The 12,457-nt window shown below is 47.4% G+C and overlaps 1 protein-coding gene across 4 annotated transcripts in view; it reads left to right on the top strand.

Annotated features, from left to right (window-relative positions):
* Nucleotides 1-12,457, top strand: part of bcor (BCL6 corepressor) — an 81,104-nt gene that overhangs the window by 11,022 nt on the left and 57,625 nt on the right. For 2 of the 4 annotated variants that reach the window (XM_088598909.1, XM_088598930.1), the window contains exon 1: nucleotides 8,442-9,490. The exons of 1 other annotated variant lie outside the window; for it this stretch is intronic. The gene's annotated coding sequence lies outside the window, so the exon portion shown is untranslated. Of the gene's footprint in view, nucleotides 1-8,438; nucleotides 9,491-12,457 lie in introns of those variants that run through there. One more of the 4 variants, XM_088598933.1, reaches the window with a different exon arrangement.

A 12,457-nucleotide genomic window follows, 5' to 3' on the forward strand; every position in this document is an offset into this window, starting at 1 on the left:
TGTTTCAGTCGGGAGCAGTTCAGGATTCTTGCACCTCTCAGACGGGGGCCTTGTGTACAGGTGCACTGCAGATGAGCAAATTCTCGCTGACCCGTCAGGACATTGTGCAAAAGAGAACTGTTCCAGCATAGTGCCTGTGCTTAAAAATCAACAAAGCTGTGTTCATACAGAGCAAAAACAAAAACAAAACATTGTTCTTGCCTCTTGGTTTTTCACAAAAATGATTTTCTGTTTGAACAAATAAACTTCTCATTGTGCTGTGGGATGGGACGTGAGGCGCTGGATGGCCCCATCTGGTAACGTGCTACAGAGATATACGGCCCCTGTCTGATAAATCAATATTCTACAGGATGCACTTCTGCCTGTCTAAGACAACGGTCGTATATCCAGAGAGAACAGTGTGTTTACACGGAACATGGCACCCGTATTTACACTGCCAGTTGCAAAGCAAAGATGGAAAGATTCAGATTTTATCAGAGCTCAGTCATGGCCCGGCGGGACGTTGGACGATGAAGGCGAATCAGCTGTCGGCGACAAGCACGAAGCTTCTCAGTAAAATGCCTTCCGGGCCTCCATCGGGAAGATTGTTTTCTGGGAATATGGCGCAATCCTTTTTTTCCACGCAGTGTATAAACTCTTTGCGCTCCTGCACAAGGCAGCTGCGACTTCACTGAAGAATTGACTGCGGTTTTTTTCTTCTGCCAGTGTAAATAGTGCGCGAACAAACAAAGTTCTTTCCAACTTAAGGTTTCTGTTTACGTATGTCAGTTGTACAGGCGTGAGGGAGATTTCCACTTCTGATTAGTCACTTGCGTGCTGTTCTCCTCTGTCCTTGAACTGCGGCACCAGAGTCCGGGACAGCGTTGTTCCGCTCAGCCGATAGGCTGTCCAGCTATTTAAAGACGCACCAGCGTTTAGGAAAATGTGGAAGAATGAAACAACTTGGTTTGCGTTCTAGGATCCTTCAACAGACACAGGGAACTTAAAACATTTCAATGCGAACATAAAAACACAGAACTCATGTGTAGTCATGTATTTAACTGTAACTGATTACTCATAAGGAAGGTTATTAACGACAGGATGACATTTTGTCCGCCTAAGCATACGTACGTATCAGAAGGCCAACGGCCAATTAGACCCCAGTGTCAGTTATCAAAATATGAGTTTAGATTGAGAGGCTATTTCAAGGCGGAATCCTCTGCGTCTTCATGTCCTCGTCTTCGCTGCCGTGACTCCTGACGTTCAGAGAGTGGTTTAGGGTATACCAAGCCTTCTACTACATATATAATTCTAAAATTATATAAATACACACCCGAAGAAGGCTCCGCAGTCGAAACGTTGTGTCTGATCTCTTCTCTTTTCAGCACGGAATAAACCTTTGACTTGTTCCTTTGCAGCCTACGCATGCTGACGCAGCTGCCTACTTGAACTATTATATAAATACTACCGCTAATCACCATCATCATCATCATCATCATCTAACTTTATTAGGGCTTTTCGGATGATCTCGCAACCTGTGCAACGAGCACACGCAGAAATACGCAGAACGGTAGTAAATAGAAATAAGGTAAAAGCGCCCTGTAAGCGGATCCAGTAAAACCGAGAGTAAAACTAGATTACACATTACAAAAGTAGAGTGAAAACGAGGATCTGTTTAAATGTTACAAAAGTCCCCTGTGGCAGAGTATCGCCAAGCAGGTCTCACTCAGAGTGCTGGACTCTACCCTGGCGGCAGGTTCTTCAACCTGGAGCCTAATAGGCGAGAGAGAATCGTTACCCGCGCTGCGGACAGGAGGACAGGGGGTCTGTGCCCATTCACGGCTTTTACGAGCCACGCGATTCTGCAAATGTATTCTTGAAGTGGAATATATTCTACATCGTAAATCCGGGGCGAGAAATCATTTATTGGAATCAGGCACATGCGTTTTAATTTTGATAATGAATGCCACCGAAAGACCGTGAGTCATGTCTTTACCCGTGTTATGACAATTACTAATGCACACTCACACTGGTGTTTAAGTAGGAGCTCCTGAAAGAAAACGATAACCACTCTTGTGGCGAAGGGCTGTTTCCGTGCAATGCAGCGGTGTTACACACACGACAAAGTGCTTAAATGAGTGGCTTTCCTAATTGTAAGCCGTTCTGTTAATCGTTAAACGAGTCTTTGGGGCGAATGTCCGTTCTTAACCTCTCCCGTACTGCGGCCGCCCGGGACGTGACGTTTTGGGGAATTGCGACTCGAGCACCGAGATAACAAAGGGTCGGTGCTCCCGTGGGGAACCGCCGGGGCGTTCAGTTTCCCCCCTGACTCGCACACTTCCCCAACCCTTCGCAGGCCTCATCGGAGATTAACAGTTGATCTTCAGCTCGCAGGAATAACGCCGCTGCCTCAAATGATTAACTCCGCTTTAAAAGACCGCTTCAGACAGCTCGTCAGCTGAGCTCGCGCAAGAGGCAGGCTCCGCCGGCGCGCGTTTGCGCCGCTCGCCGGCTCCCCGCGCTGCTCGCACCAAGGTCACGCGCTCCGAATAACACTTCACCAAGTATATCAAGTTCCCGGGGAGTCTCCTCTTGTGCTGTTACTCCGCCCTCGAGAAGAATGAGACGACCCCCACCAACACACACACACACTCCCTTCCAACAGACAAACAGCCGTACACACATACACACACGCGAGCTCGCCCACACACACCCACTGCCATTCTCGGTTCGGCGCGGAGAGCGGGGAGTGATTGTGCACTTAGACAATCCACTTTCAATATCATCCCCAGCTGGCTTTTAGGAATTCCAAACAAAGCACTCGGTTTAAAAATAGCACGCCCGACAGTATAAAGGCAGTCAACACTGCGGTTACAGAAGACTCCGTGCTGGTATTGGGGTTATATGCCTCGTTATGCCTTACCTTTTAACACCATATCTCATATCATCGCGTTTATTTATACTTTTTTGTTCCTCGCAAGTGACGTTTCGACGTTAGTCTTCTGAGGAATCAACAAAGAATCTGACCGAATTAACACAAAACAACCACGCCACGGTCTCTTAAACTCTTCCCCAAGACAAGACACGGAGTACAAACTGCACTCTTCTGGAAGCCGCTTGGCCGTGTCTACATTCAAAAACACACTTAGACAAAGAGGCATGTTTAAGGCATAAAGTAAACCGTGCGTTTGTAAACAACTAGTAGTGTGTATTTGATTTAAAAAAGGTGACAACCCAGAGATCGCAGACTTGGCTATCTCAGCTCCGGGATCGTGCTCCGTTCCCCCCTATAACGCAGGCGGCTCGCAACCGGACCCCTGCGCGAGTGAATGAGAGATCCGTCTCAGGAAGTGGCAGGGACTCGGGAGAAAGGGTGGGGGAGGGGAGAACATCGCCATCTTTCATGGTCATCGGTCTCCTCGCAGTCGCGTAGCAAGCGGGAGATCAGGGGGAGACCCGAGGGACGGGGGGAGCCGGCGGCCGCGGGGAACAGGAGTGCCGAAAGCCGCACAGAGCCGCTTTCTGCCTCGGCCTCCAGAGCCTCTGGGCACGGCGGCTCTCGGGGCGGAAAGTTTCGGCTCCGCGTAGCCTGCGGCGCACGTGCCGTTCGGTGTTCTTTTTGTCATTCTCGGAAGCGCACACGCACACGCACACGCACACACCCGATTAACTACAGTGAGGGGTACGGCGAGAAGTTGGCGGCTGGCACCCACGGCCGCAGACAGCCAGCTCGCTGGGCGAGGCGATCGCCGAGGGAGCGCGCGCGGAGGCACGGGGTGACGAGGGGCTGGCCGCTTCCCTGAGTTACTCCCCTGTAGGGGGTTTCTCTCCATCACTAATTATAGTTCGGTGACGTGAGCTGTTTCATGTGCCCTCACTCGCTACTCGCTGAGGGGAAAAAGGATGTGGTTCTCAGAAACAATACGACTTCAAAACAGAAGCAAGAAAAAAAAAAAGTTTCGCTGCTTGCTCGACACGCCATATCGTGATAACACAACGTGAAAGGCCGTCAAGGTAGAAGCTGGAAAAGCAACGCGACGACACACGTGGACGTGAATTTCAGGGAATTGTCGAATCTCTTTGACGAACTAGGGGTTCTCGCTGTGACCCTTCACCGGGTCTACTGCCAAATGTTACAGTGTGGAAAAAAAATCCTATAAAAACTCTGAACAATCCAATATTCTGGGCAGGTAACGTTTGCCATACGGTTTCTAAGAACACCAGAACCGGGAGACAAGACACACAGCGTTTAGAACCCACCCTTATCAATCTTTTTGCTATGATTTTCTGATTTGCGCGCATATATTTATATAGATTTGTGATTATATAAATCAATGTAAATTAAAAAATAACTGAAGAAAAATTAACCTGACAGCGTGTAAATGCGAAGAGAAATTGCGTTTTTCGGTTGGCTCTATGTAATTCGCAAGTACGATTGGTTATAACATTTCACAATCATCCAACTTCAATAACAGCATAGTTCAACAGAGTTGCGCACACGCCGAAAGGAGGGAAAAATAAGAAATACCAGTAATGTTTGCCATTTTATGGCTAACAATAGGAAACGAGATCACCGAGTGCAAACGCTCACTGACGGAACATGCGAACTCCACACAGACGCCGGCTCAAGATGGACTCTAACCTATGGCTTTAAAGTAGTGACTGAACGTAACCAGACTGTAGTAAAATGTCGTAGTCGCCATTTATTATTGTTGATTTTTGATATTATATATATTTTGATCTATTATTAGATGTTTATTGTCATTCAAATATCGTTTTCGCCCTGTTTGTACACCGATTGCGTGGGCGATGGACATTTCAGGGTATCCATATTTAAAGTTATTACAAGAGGCATCCCCTGATAGAAGGGTCAATCCTTGAAAAGCGAACAGTTCAATCTAAATGTGATCGTTTACATTAAGGAGAAGTTTACCCTTAAACTATATTCACCCACCCCTTGTTAATACCTGCTGGCTTATTTGAAACTTGCGCTTTCCCCGTCTGATGTACTATTGATCGTTAACGTGTGAGCTCTTCAATGAAAAATCGCGAAACCCGTTTTGTCCCAATAAATGCATGCGAAACAAAGAGGAATGTGCTAACCACACAGGTATTTCAGCTTTTTTTTTGGTTGTTGTTTACGGTCCAGCTTCGCGCGCTAAACGCGGTGCACAGTGGTCTGACCCCCGGGTCAACTCCCGGCGGGGGGGGCTGTCAGTCAGACTACAGGCAATCCTATTACGGCAGGAGTGTGTGTACGCAATTATCCAGCTTCCTGCTATACAGCGCAGGAGATACTGGTCTTTCACAGCTTGCTGGTAGGTAAAAAAACAAAAACCAAAACAACCAACCGCATCGCAAATACGATTTAGAGAATAGCTTCTTGAGACCTGTCTTATTTTTGTTCATGGATGCAAACTCAGACGACCAAAAACAGACTTGGCAGCCTCAGCGCTGAGTACAGCATTTTCAGTACTTGCCCGTGACAGAATCGAGCCGTTGGGGATTTGAATGAAAGGTGGGTGAGGGTTTACAGCGATCTGTTTCGGAGAAGCAGGCGCGTCCCCGCGGGTTTTCGGGAAGTCGCCGTGACTGTTAAAAATGGGAAATCCTCGCTTATTTTGTGTGCCCCGCACAGGCACCGGCGGAGTCGGAATCTCCCACAGGCTTAGCGAAGTGTGGTGCTTCTCCAAACTGGGAAGCAACAGCCTGATTTCTGCACGACATTTTCAGCTGTTCCGGCGCTCTCTCTAAGGCGAATTGGCTGTTTTCTACAATACTTTAAAGTTGAACCTGTTTCCCTCATATCTCTTTTCCACGTCGATTTCTTCTAACGCGTTGGCTCTTGTAGCATGCAAGTAAACGTGTAAGCCAAGCTGCTGATCCAATTTTTAATTCGCAGGAGAAAACAAAATTGTTTGTTCAACAGCTGGTCACTCTGTTCTGAAAGGATCGGTGTGATGTTGTCCATTGTGGTCTATGAGGAGCACATGCTAGCAGTGCTCAAACTTTGTATGAGAGACAAATGATGACCCCCCTTAAGCCCCCAGGGATTCAAAATATTCTTCTTGTTTAGGACTAAGTTAAAAAAAAACACGAACCATTTAAGTGGTCACTTTTTTGGCTTGTTTTACATTGTGTACAGTCTTGCCGGACTGAAGCAAACGATGTCAAATTAGTAGCATAGAACCATTCTCCATTCTTTTCAATGCAGATCAGCTGTCTGATTGTGTCGGGTATGAAGTGAATCACAGAGGGGATTAATAAGTTTATAGTGTGGTTTAACTGACTGAAATATGAAATTTTATGGCTTCATATTTTTGGATCCCTTTGGACCAAGGTCTTCTGTCCTAGCTTCAAGAATGACATCCCCAACCCCTAAACACACACACAATTACTAATTAATTAAAGAAGATGATAGAACCTCTGACATTAATGGACAAACAGGTGACATCGGAGCCCTTGGAAACTCAGATGCTGCAATGGGCATCTGTACCTCATGATCCTCATGAGACAAGGTTACTGTAGTCGGCTCGTGTCAGAAGACAAGTACTAAATGAGAGGAGGCCATGTGGCCCATTTAGCTTGTTCAGTGCTTAGTCGTTAATGTATCCAAGGATCTCATCCAGCTGTTACTTCAAACAAACTACACTATCAGCTTCAACATTATGGCTGAGTAGCTTGTTCCATGCTCCTGCAACTCTTTGAGTAAAGAAGGGCCACCCATTCTTGGTTTTAAGTTCTACATAGTTTGTGTTCATTCTGAAGAAACCTGCTGGGTTGGGGTTGTCCGTGTCTCTGAGGATTTTGAACACTTGTGTCAAGTTCTCTTGTAGTCGTCTCTGTTCACGACTAAAAGGGTTCAGTTCCTTCAGCCTGTCAGTCTAGGACGTTCATTCCCTTAAGTCCTGGGAAGTATGTGGTTGCTTTTCTTTATTTTTGCCATTTGCACGGATAACGACACAAAGGTTTGATTGTGATCTGAAAATTGGCGGATCTTTTAAAAAATACAGAGGAGGCAGCATCAGAGGCAGACAACTCTCGTGCAAGTGTTTTGGCAGTTGTTCAAAACACTGGCCGGCTGGATATATCCAAATTCTCCTCAAGATAGGTGGCATTAAAAGCCTCTCAATTCTCCGGGTCCGCACCATCAGAGGGATGTAGAAATGTTCCGTGAGAAGCCAGTCGTCTTTTGTGCCTGTGTGACAACAGGGAGACGTGGATGATTTGCTGTCCTGGAGTGACTAGAACGAAAGTCAAGGAGGCACCACCGAAGCACCCACAGGACAAGATCAATGCGTCCTCGTTCTGGGGGTTCAGTCGGTGTGATGAGAGGGTGTAGGCAGGTCACGAAGCAGGAAGGGTGTGTTGCTGCTGCAGGCCCATGTCTGCTGCCTCGCGCAGGCCTCTGCGTTGCCTGGGCTGCTGCTGGGGGAGACCCCGAGAGACCGAACCCCAGCCTGGCCCTGCGGAGAAAGACCTGCGGGTGACAACAGCCCGCTGATATCTTCTGTGGCTGAGCGGAAAAGAAGCATTCACTGGCCAAAGGAGGGACACGCCGAACTTAAATAGATTTCTACTGAAAAGCCACATACAGGCCTTGTACATCAAACCCTTTTAACTACGTTCTTCTATAACACATTGACCCACCTTCCACTACTGCAGAGCAGGTTGCCTACACTGGTAGTCCGTTCGGTCCAGCTTAGAGCCACAAGCAGATTTTGAATGCACTATGTTCTGTAGAACCGGTCTGCAATGTAGTTTTTTTTTTAAAAAAATATTTACTCGTTTTTTTAACATTTTTTTTCACTAAAAAAATCATTGTCCATATCTGAACGCAGAGAATCATATATTTAACACGGGGGTGTCACAAAATCAAGTAAAAAAGTGAAAATAAAAGACCCAGTGGATTTTGGTAATCCACCAATTTTTTTTATTTATTTTCTGTATGTAATGTTTGACTACTTAAAAAAAAACAACAACTTAGAAACATATTATAGCCCGAACTGTATTTCCTTTGAAATAAAATGCAGGGAGCTTGTGCAGACATTAAATAGGCAAAAGACTTTAAGCAGAAGTAAGTAAAGAATGAATAAAGTCCGCTCCACACGGCGCTTGCGCTCGGCCAGAGCCAGGACCACAGCAGAACCGCTAGCAGTGGGACGATTCAGGAAGGTTTAAGCGTGTCGCATAACATGATTTCACCCGATATTCGATGACAAATTCACCTAAAGACCTTCGCCGCCGCGCGACATTCAGTCCCTCTGATTTCACTGCTGTATCAAAAAAAAAAATGCCGCGGAAGGTTTAGCGGGGAGAAAGTTTTAGAAACGAAGCATACGTCGTCACCTTCCCCCCCTCCTCTCTCACTTGGCTTTAAATTAATCTGTGACGAGGGGGAAACAAAAGCCAGGAATAATGAAAGCGAAGCAGCCGCCTTGCGTCTTGTAATAAGCAAGCACACGGCGCAGTCAGGGGAATGAACGCGAGTAGACTCGCTGGTTTTGTTTTACACGGCCGTCGAGCGAAGTAAGTTTGCTGGAGGTTTATGGTAATTGCGGTTCCCCGACTGGCCTTCTGGGTAGAGTCTGTGAGTGGGAGCGAGGAGCTCTCAGCGCTCAGTCTCCGCTGCACGCACGGAGAGAGCAGCAGCTGGTGTCTGGTGCTGCAGAGCCAGAAAAAGGAACTGTTGAGAGCGAGCGAGCGAGCGAGAGAGAGAGGAGAGAAAAGCAAGGACGAAACATTTTTTTTTAAAGAAAAGAACCCTAAAGAAGAGTCGAGAAGAGAAGAGGTGTGAAATGAACAAAGCTTCCGAAAAAAGAGGGATGTCGTGTAAGAGGAGAGGGTAACTACTACGCTCCGAAGCGGCGTGTTCAGCGAGTGCGGTAAACCAAACATGGCGTTGTGAGGCATCAGTGGGCTGTATTAATTGCCAGAGTCCGCGGACCGTCGCCACCTGTACCCGGGTGTAATACGCGAAAATCCCAAGTTCGCTTTCGTTCCGAGGAATACCCGCGCCTTTAACGTTTGGATCTTAAAAATTAATCGCTGTAAATACTGAGGATGTATGTATATTCCTTGAATTTTGTGCAGTTTTCTTCCCACTGGAAATCTACCGTGACTCTCTGGATCACTACAAAAAAAAGTATTCTGAAAAGCCTGACCGAGAGCGCAAGAGAGGGGAAAATTTAAAGCACCTTGGGAGCCTTAATTCCTTCTGTTCCCCGACACCGGAGATCGGTCGATTGCGATCAAACTACAGCAACAGCTTTTCTGAAGGGCAGCCCGTCTCGTTTCCTTCTGCAAGACGCTGGGCTGAATGAGTTTGAGTTTTTGACTTGGATGTTTGCGCTACTGTGAAACTAAGCTAGTGGATCGTGTCTCCTTTGAATTTTCGAAGCCTAAAAGTTACGAGGGGGAAAAAAAACAACAACAACAACAACAACAACAACTTAAAAACCAAGACGGGATCGGATTCTGTACGGAATTCAGTCTCTCGGTTATCACGCAGGTAAGACGATGTGTTTTAGCATTAAGCGGCTTGGGCTGTAGACCTGTTTCTGTCCTGGTTCGTTTTATTTTTGCCACTTTGCTGGGCGAAATCAGATGTTTGCATGTACAGTGACCTACGCAGCAGAACGCATTAAAAACCCCGTGAACAACGGCCAAGAGGAAAACTGGCGGATTTTCTCAGACGTAGCGGGATTCCTGGTCATATCGGATTTGTTAAGTGTTGGAAGTCGTGGAGAATTCGCTTCGGCAGTAGGTCTGAGTAAAATTTATGTTTAGCGTCTGGTGGAGTCCGATTTAACACGTTTATATTGCTTGTTATCGCGCGGAACAGAACAACAAAAAGCGATAGCGAGACGGGTGGTCTTGGGATGTTTCGCCAGGGTAATTGCGGACGGTTGATGAATTACTCCGGCTGGATTTTAATCATTTCGCCCCTGAACGGGTGCAAACCTTAATGTCAATAATGAATCATTTGTTAGCGTCGCGACAGGGGCTTCCCGGCTGCCGAACCGATTTTTTTTTTACAGTCCTGGTAGCGCATAGGGACAGTAGCCCGGAGAGAGAGGAGAAAACGAAATGTCCGACTCGAAAGTTGACACGGAGCTGTAATGAAACGCCGAGAGAACCTCACGCGGCTTTTCCTCTGCCCCAGAACTTGGGAACGATCCGCCCCTCCGGCCCGTTTCGCCCCGGTCACATCTAAGTTACGTTTTGCCCCGAGATGAAGCCGCCGGCGTTACAGAAAAAGAGCCTCGCCCAGGTTTATGGTCGCCTAGTTCATAAATAATCGTGCGGCTCGACGCGGTCGGAGGGCATCCCCGCGGTGTCGGTCTGCGTGCGTGTGCGGTGAGGAGACGTGTCTCGGGGGGTAAAGAGAGGTGCTCGTTACGAGCCGGAGAGACAGGATAGAGACTGCGGCAGAGACTGAAACCTTCTGGAGAGCTATATATGTTGTGTTCTCGCTCACACCCCTCCCCTCCGCGCGCTTATAGACCGCAGATAGGCTCGTGCAGGTGTGAACCAGACTGCTACAAATTACTTTCTGACGCGTCTGATCTGATTTAACTCGCCGTGCTTCGCGGATAGATTAACAGTCTTAAAATGTTCCCGACCCCTCCACCCACCCCCCCCTTCTTCTTTTTTTTTACAGTTCACGGAAATGGAAAACGGGCATGCAACACCGCCCAAGATTAAACTCGTGTTTTCGATCGAGTTTTTTTTTTGTTTGCATGTTAAGCCTCATTGAGAAGAACCCCTTGTGCTCTGTCCGTATTGGGTTTTTTTTATACAGATATTACTTTTTATCACCGATTGCGTTTTAGGCGGTTTCCACTCTTTTCCAGGGTCAGCGACCGAGCGTTAATTAGGAAGTACTCTCCGGATCAATGCGTTTTCCAGCTCATTAGTTATCCAGCACCTTCAATGGGATTGAAGGGTCTCTGTTTACCTTTAGCAAGCCAGCTCGCGGACAAAGAGCTTTCTCACGTTCGGGCTTCCAGCGATCAATTGAAATATAAAACATTGCTGTGTCGTTTGTTGGCGTTTTAGCGGAGCCTGCATGAAGTAATGGGGGTAGATTAACATATGAAACTCTGGAGTGTTTTAAGACGTAGAAGGTGCTGTTAAAATAGTATTTAGTGTATGAATGTATATGCCCAGGTGTCCGTGAACACTGAAGTGTTAGACTGATTTGGGATTTTTTTTCGGATGGATTCAACTGTGTTTTCGCCAGGCTTCTGAACGATAATAAAAGACAGCTATTTGTCATGCATTTTTAGTCTGTGTTATGATCGATTGGTCTAGACAAGCGCTTGGGATCTCGGAGCCGAAGCGACACAAACTTGTGTGTGTGTGTGTCGGTGTGTGTGTGTGGGGGAACACACTAGACTGGCTGCGAAAACAAGAAATCGCGTGAAGATCAAAGTGAAAGACTTCACAGGTCGCTGAAGGAGAGCAAATGAGTTAGGAAAGTTTAAAAATGACTGTCGCTGTAGCCGGTTTGCCCGATCTCTGTTCGTCTCGGAGGCCGCGAATCGAAAAGGGGGAGAACTTTCAAAAGAAAGATAGTTTTGTCGTCTCGAGGCTTCGCTAGCTTTGCGTGACCTCAGCCTTAACGGCAAATACGGTTCTCCTTCTGTGTCTGAAATCAGACGTCCGGCTGTATAGAGTTCTGTGTAATCCATCTTAATTATGTTAATTAATTATAACTTGGTATTCACCTCGGGCTGTGTCCCGCGCCGCGCTTCGTGGGTCGTAGCCTAGTGAACAGCACACGACAGGAAGCACTCGGACGGGATAGAAGACAACGGCGATTAATTCCTATTACTTGTTTAAAAACTATACATAAAATATGCTCGCGTTGAAATCGTCTACGCGGTAAGAATTCAGGGGAATCGGCTAAACGGTTTCGTGCGCGACCTGAACGCGCGGCCCGCTTCAAGAGACGCATATATTTGTGTCGCCTCCTTCAAAATCGTGAAAAGACGTCTGAAACCAGAGCTGTTTTCTAGAAGCCCCTGACCGCTCAGCTGGCCCCGAATCCCCCGCTCGTGCCAGGGGGGGATTTACTTTTAGTACCATCTCTGGTCTGTCTCGAAATAAATCCGAACAGACGGCGCGCACGGCTTTGTTCTGAGCACGTAGGACCACAGCCCGTGCGATCGCGCTCAAAGGATCCGCTCCACAGTGCGCGGTGTCCGGCCCTCTGTCGCTCTGTCCTCGGTGTGAGACTGAGTTCCGGGAAGCCAGACTCTTGCGGCTTCTGATCGGCTCTCGTGGCGTCGAAAGCTTCCGATTTGGAAGCTGTTTTTTTTTTAGGCGTAAGGTGTTCACACGGGCAGGCTGAGTGTGAAATGTGCTCCTGTTTAAGCGCAATCATCTCTGGGGGGGGGGGGACGTTCTTTCGTCCGTTTCCGCGTTGCGATTCACCGCCACTTCATCTTGGCGTCGGAGTTGCGAGTGTCGT

The sequence above is a fragment of the Lepisosteus platostomus genome, chromosome 2, assembly GCF_059453375.1.
Source record: "Lepisosteus platostomus isolate fLepPlt1 chromosome 2, fLepPlt1.hap1, whole genome shotgun sequence".
NCBI lineage: Eukaryota > Metazoa > Chordata > Actinopteri > Semionotiformes > Lepisosteidae > Lepisosteus > Lepisosteus platostomus.